At 40.4% G+C, this 7,967-nt stretch overlaps 1 pseudogene; it reads left to right on the plus strand.

Annotated features, from left to right (window-relative positions):
- The first annotated feature begins 5,797 nt into the window (after nt 1-5,797).
- On the plus strand, nt 5,798-7,144 carry LOC119513857 (annotated as a pseudogene).
- Nucleotides 7,145-7,967: the final 823 nt, after the last annotated feature.

Raw genomic sequence — 7,967 nt, forward strand, 5'->3', positions numbered from 1 at the left:
ACTCTCCCTTCCTTAACTCTCCCTTTCAGATAAATAATCACATTCTTCTGTGACTAGTTCTGGATCATGTATGTGGACCTATTATCATGCCAGTTGTGTGACCATCTGCTTTTCTGTCTGTGTCCCAGGGTCCAGGCTGGAGAGTCACTATAGCATAGTAATTAAGAGCTTGGGACCAAACCCTGGCTCTGCCACTTACAAGTGAGAACTTGGGCAAATTATTTATCTCTCTGTCTTAGTTTCCTTATCTATAAACTGGAAATGATAATAATTCCTGCCTAATAAAGTTGTTGGAACAGGTTTGGCATATGTCATTATATAAGAATTTGCTTCAGTTGCCAACAGTGAATGTTTTGATATTAGGGAAATGTATCTTATTCATCCCCACTTTTCCAGCACACAGCACAATGCCTAACACAGAGTGTTTGCTGAACCAATGTTTCTTGAAAGGAGGAATAACTGAATCTTGGACTCCTCCCTTTCCCTTTCTCTAATACCCAACCAATCTCTCAATCCTGCTGGGTTTTCCTTTACAATGTTCCCTGCATTTATTTCCTTTTCTGTTGTCACTGTCACCTCTCCTTCATTTGTTCTACAAAAAGTCATTAACCATCAGCAATGTATAAGGCACCACTCCAATTGCTAAAGCTATTGCATTGAACAAAGTTCTTTCTCTCTGGACTTTATATTCTATCAGATGATGCAGACATTTAAATAATAATACATTTGCTGTTGACCATAAGTAATTTATATATATATTCACCAATTCCCCCATCTCCTTAGAATTTGCTAAATATTTTTCCCTGCATTTTTAATTTACACATATATTACATGCATAAATGGGTTCCTTTTTAAAATATAATATACAATACATATTTTTTTTCTTTTACCTATTGATATCTGAGATCATATGTTGGTGCAAATCTATTACTTTGTTAACAACTGCATAATGTTCCACATTTAATTTATTCCTTTATTGGTGGATATTTAGGGTGTTTCAATTGTCATTGATAAAAAACGACATGTTAAAAAATTCTTTGTATTATTTATAATAGAATTTAACTATTCTTGGAGGACAGGAAGTTTCCCTTAAGGAAGAAATTTGACTGATATATAAAAGATTAAAAGGAAATAACTAGAAAAAAGTGATAGAAGCCATGGTAGAGAGCAATCTGGGCAGAGGCAGTAGCATGTGCAAAGCCCAGAGGCAGGAAGAACTTTGGAACATGTAGATTCTGAGTTCCTCGGATCTGGATTATTGCTACAACTATTACCTTGGCTCCATACAAAAAGTCTCCCTTCTAAATGTGTTTTACCCTCCTCACAGCTGTCAGATTAAATTTTCTATCATGCTGATTCCTTGTTCAAGGACCTTCCATGGTTCTCCACAGCCTACTGAATGACACACTGTGCCGGTTTGAATGTATTGTGTCCCCCAAATGCCATTATCTTTGTGGTCTTGTGGGACAGACGTTTTGGTGCTGGTTACATTTGCTTGGAATGTGCCCCACCCAGCTGTGAGTGGTGACTTTGGTGGGATACTCCCATGGAGGCGTGACCCCACCCATTCAGGGTGGGCCTTGATCAGTGGAGCCATATAAACGTGCTGACTCAAAGAGACTGAACAGAGTGCATCTGTGAGTGACATTTTGAAGAGGAGCAAGCTTGCTAGGGAGGGGAGAAAGCCATTTTGAAACCAGAACTTTGGAGCAGACACCAGCCATGTGCCTTCCCAGCTAGTAGAGGTTTAGAGGACGCCATTGGCCATCCTCCGGTGAAGGTACCCGATTGCTTAGGTGTTACCTTGGACGCTTTGTGGCCTTAAGACGGTAACTGTGTAGTGAAATAAACCCCCATTTTATAAAAGCCTATCCATCTCTGGTGTTTTGCATTCTGCAGCATTAGCAAACTAGAACAGATTTTGTACCAGAGAAGTGGGGTGCTTTTGCTGCTGAGTCTGCAAATACCAAACATGTTGGAAGGGCTTTTTAAATGGATAAGGGGAAGTTTCTGGAAGAATTGTGAGGAGCTTGATAGAAAAGGCCAAAACTGCTTTAAAGAGACTGTTTGTGGAAATACGGACTCTAAAGATACTTCTGATGAGGCCTTGAACAGAAATGATGAATATGTTGTCGTAAACTGGAAGAAAGGTGATCCTTGTTTTAAAGTGGCACAGAATTTGGCAAAATTGAGTCCTGGTGTCAGACAGAAGGAAGAATCTGGAAGCAACAACCTGGAATACTTAGCTGAGGAGATCTCCAGACTACGTGTGGAAGATGTATCCTGGCTTCTCCTTGCAGCTTATAGTAAAATGCTAGCAGAGAGAGATAAACTTAGAACTGAACTCTTGGGTTCAAAGAAACCAGAAGTCGATGGCTTGGAAAATTACGAGCTTCCAGGGGGTCGAATCCCAGAAGCTACAGCCCAATGTGAGGATGTTACCAAACATGGAACCCAGCCACCATTTCAGTACAAGCCAAGATTGGAGATGGAATTATCCAGAAAGGCTTTGTGGAAAGTCCTATTATCTAATAGCTTTGACCCCTGTGTGCTTCATGCAAAGCCAACAGAATTTTTGCATGATCTTTATAGACAGAGCCATTGCCGGTCTGGACTGGAGGAGACAGATAAGGAAAAAATTAAAGGAAAAATTTCTTCAAAGACAGAGCCATGAAGGTTGAGGTCTGGAGTCAGGAGGTCTAGGGCTGGGGGAGCAGAGCAGACCACACGTATGGAAAGGGTGAGTTTGCCCTGGAGGTCGAGGGTGGGCCTTCCACCTCGATGCTCTGGAAGAGTTTTGCCACCCCAGGCCCCAAAGAGGGTGGAGCACATTCCCAGGGAATTGGGGAGAGCCTGGCTGCCACCACACTGTTCTGAAGGGGTTGAGCGTGTGCCCCGGAGATGGAAGGGAATCCGGGAGCTGCCCCGATGTTTGAGGAGGGTGGGGCCGAGAAGGTGGTCTCCCCAATGTGTGGATATGTTGGAGCGCTCACCCAAGCATTTGGAGAGAAAAGGGCTGCCAAAAAGGCCCTTGGGAAGGGTTAGGCTCCAGCTCTCTCAAGCCCCAAGGATGCAACATTGTTCTGTAAATGACTCTCAGATTTTGAAATCTAATGGAGTTTGTCCTGTGGGTTTTAGGAACTGTTTTGGTCCTGTTAACCCTGTTTTCCTTACTCTTTCTCGTTATGGCAATGGAAATGTTTATCCTATGAATGTCCCTCCTTTGTATATTGGAAGCATATAACTTGTTCTAAGTCCACAGATCCAAGCTAAAGGAAAAGTATGCCTTAGGACTGACCATGCCTATATTTGATTTTGATGGGATTTTGTACTTAACTTTTGTCACTGAAATGGTTTAAGTTTTTGTGATATTGTGATGAAATGAATGTATTTTGTATTTGGAAAGATAATGTCATTTTGGGGTCCAGGGGGTGGAATGTGCCGGTTTGAATGTATTGTGTCCCCCAAATGCCATTATCTTTGTGGTCTTGTGGGACAGACGTTTTGGTGCTGGTTAGATTTGCTTGGAATGTGCCCCACCCAGCTGTGAGTGGTGACTTTGGTGGGATACTCCCATGGAGGCGTGACCCCACCCATTCAGGGTGAGCCTTGATCAATGGAGCCATATAAACATGCTGACTCAAAGAGACTGAACAGAGTGCAGCTGTGAGTGACATTTTGAAGAGGAGCAAGCTTGCTAGGGAGGAACGTCCTGGGAGAAAGCCATTTTGAAACCAGAACTTTGGAGCAGACACCAGCCATGTGCCTTCCCAGCTAGTAGAGGTTTAGCGGATGCCATTGGCCATCCTCCGGTGAAGGTACCCGATTGCTGAGGTGTTACCTTGGACGCTTTGTGGCCTTAAGATGGTAACTGTGTAGTGAAATAAACCCCTGTTTTATAAAAGCCTATCCATCTCTGGTGTTTTGCATTCTGCAGCATTAGCAAACTAGAACACACACTAATTCCTTAGTTGTTTTTCGTGACCCAATGCAATCTGGATCCCCATAATTTTCCAGCTTTAACTCTCAACTATAGTCAACAAGAACTACTTGATATTCCTCATCCCATCCCATTCCTTATTTTTTTCCTTAAGATTTTTTTATCTCACTACTTTTGCTTAGGTCATTCTCATCACTAAAATGCCTTCCCTCCCTATTCTCATGTGTGCTGTTGTTTCATAAAACAATACTTACTTGTATGTATGATGCATTTCAGTTTTTCTCTTTTAACCAATTCTACTCAATTTCATTTTTTATAAAACATGAAAGTTCTAACCTGCCAAAGTGATTTCAAAACCCACTAATGCATCATGACCCATAGTTGAAAACCTTGTACTGAATAGCCTTAAAGATTTTTCTGAAATCTATGACTCTTGATGGGGGTTGGCTTCAGTAGATTCTAAGTTTTTTTCCAGCAGTAGAATACCCTAACTCAGTTGCATCTTGATTATTGGGCATCTATACTCTCTGAAGACAGGATAGTAAAATTCTGCATGAATGTGTTGTCAATGGGCTAAGTCAAAGAGAACTAATCATACAGTGCCAAGACACCCAAGGATACTTGGCAATGCTTCTTAATTTGCAGATGTCACACTTTGCTGTTTTGTTCCTGGCAGTGTTATGAACTGAAGTAGCTAATTATATTGAGCAGTTCCAGATTACATACTGGGCAAAGAAGAACATAGGATGTTATTCCTTCCAGATGTAACTGAGAAAGAAATATAATTGTCATTAGCAAATAAATCTGTGGCAACCAGATGTAGCTTTAGACTACATGGTTTGCAGTGTGTGCTTTTGCAGATAGATTTGCTTTATAATTACCCAAGGGGAAGACTTTTATCTTTTGTAACGTCCATGTCTCAAAAGACCTGTTTTTCAAAAAAAATTTTTAATATCTAAGGTTACTTCTGAAGTGTGACGTTTTAGTATTTCTTCCTTTTCACATCCATTGAACCTGACCTGAGCAGATCCCACAATGGGATCTCTTTTCCTGCTCTTTTGGACCTTTTGTGTTGTGTAAGCAGTAAAGTCGTCATTTGCTGAAAATCTTCATTGTACTTGGGCCTGTGTCCCCAGGAAGCGCTGTGTAGCAGCTCACTGTGCACCTGATATACCTTAAAACCTCCAAATGGCCTTGTGCAATGGGTGAATCATTCTACTTTTTGTTCACCTGTTCCGTGTCACTGTAGTACCAAGTCCATGTTCTTTTTCATTGTCTTTCCCTGTCCCATGTTGCAAAACTTCCTGATGTACCTCATTAAAAAGTTGTAATCTCACAATTAGGATATAAATTATTTTTAATTAGTTACAAATTTGTGTTGGAACAGGCAATGAGTTCTAGTTTTAAGATTCATTTCTGTCATAAGGGATTATGTATTTGAAAGCAATCAATTTATCTGTCTTGGCTTCAGTTTCCTCATTTGGAAAATAAGGACACTGGGCTAAATGATCTCTAAATTTCCCCTTTGCTCTAATTCTACAGCCTATAACCTTTCCTGAATTCATGCAAAAGTAATGGTCTGGATCACACAATTGTGTGTTAAATTAATGGTGTTTATTGATCTTGACTTGTTTCCAGTTTCTTTGTTTTGCTTTTCCTCAGGAGGGAGTGTTAAAATGGCTCAGGGGGGCAGAATGAGACATAGTTGTTTGCTCAGGCTTTGACCTGGCTTCTGACAGAAGGTGGGCGTCAATCATTTTGACATGTCTCCCGAAAAGAACAGCTAATAGGAGCTGAAAACTTTTTCCATTTGGTCTCATGGCAAAGGCAGAGATTGCTCCAGCAGCTCAACACAGTATGATGTACTCACTAGTGCCCTCTGAACAGTCTTCTGGTACCTCTCTCTGCCCTAAAAATAATGCCCCATTTTCATGAGGTCCCTTGGATGAAGATGAATTGGATGACTCCTTGCTGGAGCTTTCTGAAAGAGAAGAAGTTGATGGACATTTCAGTTACACAGAGGAAGAGATTCAGGAGCTCTTGAAGGATGATGACCCATCAACTGAGCATTTTTCTTGGAGAAGGGAATTGCTTAAAGATGACAGTGGACATGTTAAGAAGGGAGAGAGAGAAAATCAAATTCTGCTTGATGCTTCTCAAGAGAAAAATTCATTGCACAACTTGGGACCAGTAGCTGAGACCCCTGGCCTCTTGAGATTACTTCAACTAACTACAACAATTGGTCATGGGTCAACTCCTACTAAACCATTAAATAGACATTTTGCACTAGAAAAGAATCTTATAAAGATAACTGTTCTTGCACTATTTAATCCAACAGTGTATGATGCTGTGCTTTACAAGGGTAAGACAGAATCACCCAAAGATATTAAAAAAAAAAAACCCTCCTCCCTTGAGGAAGATATGAGAGAACATGGTCTTAGCCCAAATGAGAGCAAACTTTGCACTGAATCTGAAGGAATCAACCCCACTAATTCTACCTGGGATGGGCCCCCATTCCAAACTTCTTTGAACAATAACTTTCAACAAACTATATGTGATAAAAATATGCCTGACAGTAAGGAACCTACACCTATGTTCTCTCAGATCTTGGACCACTCAGAGAGTCCTTCTAATATGGGGTCATCCTGGAGAAATGGTGGATCATATAAATCAAGTTGTGGAATGAGGTTTCCAATATTTCCAGTTCATCAGATAAACAGGATGTTCTTGACAAGGATTCTGGGAAGATGAAAGTCAATAAGAGGAGACTAGGCCAAGTCATTCCTGTTCTGCAAACCAAAACAAGGACTAATGTTCCGACGTTTTCACAGTCAAATCTAGAACAGCAGAAGCAAATGTATCTCAGGAGAGTCATTGCTCATATAAAAGACCAGTGGACTCTAATCAAGTTCCCTTGGGGGAGCTATGTGCCTTGATGGATCAAGAGCGTCATATTCAGAACCAAAAATGGAAGCATCCTTCAGACCTCACCATGCAGAACTGTGCCATTTCCAACAGAAACTTCTGCAAAGATACGATGTGACTCAGTGGGTTGACAGGAACATGCAAAGCCACAATTGGTTCCAGTGTCTCCCATATTTCCCATACAGCCCATTTGCTTCATCCCATCAGCAGTGGAGGTCCTTACCCAGGGTCCTGTCCAGAGCAGCATCTCATTTTCTTCTGCTGTTTTATGCTTTGTAGAGTTTGGATTTTATTTTTCATAAGATTTTTATTTAAAGAAATTGTCACCATTTGGAAATGCCCATTGATGACTTGAATTTTTTTGTATGAGGTCCCTCCTGTTTTATGTGTGTGTGTTTTTTAAGCAGTGTTGATATAGGTTTTGTTTTTTTTTTTAATTTAAATTGAAGGTGGCTGCCTCCTAAAAGCCAGCATTAAGCCAAAACATCCAATCTAAAGCAAAACACCCATTCTGTGCAGAGGTGAAGTCTACTTCTAATCCCCTCCACCGCAAAATCACCTTTCATTCTCCTATAAAGAAGGGATTCCTCACAGGTTACAAAACAGTGTCAATTATTGCTTATGACTTGTGAACTGACACAAGTCATTTTTTATACTTCCTCTTACTTTTTAATTTGAATCTCTCAATATCTGTCAGCATTTTAAAGTTGGCAATCCAGGGCATTTGAAATAGAATCAAGTAGGACAAAATTCCTGTTAAAGGGACAAATTAAAAATGTAAAACCACTCCTCTTTCTGTACTTACAAGCTGCCTTTATTTTATGGCTTTTCTTCATTCTTCAGTAAACTTATTTTGCAAGCACACAAAAAAGGCATAGTCCAATTATTCTTTATGGGTTACTATGATTTCTTGAGACCTCCAGAAATCAAACAGATTTAGATTGAAGCCTGACTGTGCCACTCACAAAGTTAACTTGACAATCTTGACAACTTCCTTATAATGGCTAAGCCTCAATTTCCTCGTCTGTAAAATGGGAATAATAATAATAATAATGCTTGTTTCATAGGGTCATAGGCCATCTCCTGTATTTCTTATCTGAGT

This window comes from Choloepus didactylus, chromosome 2 (assembly GCF_015220235.1).
Source record: "Choloepus didactylus isolate mChoDid1 chromosome 2, mChoDid1.pri, whole genome shotgun sequence".
Classification (NCBI taxonomy): Eukaryota; Metazoa; Chordata; class Mammalia; order Pilosa; family Megalonychidae; genus Choloepus; species Choloepus didactylus.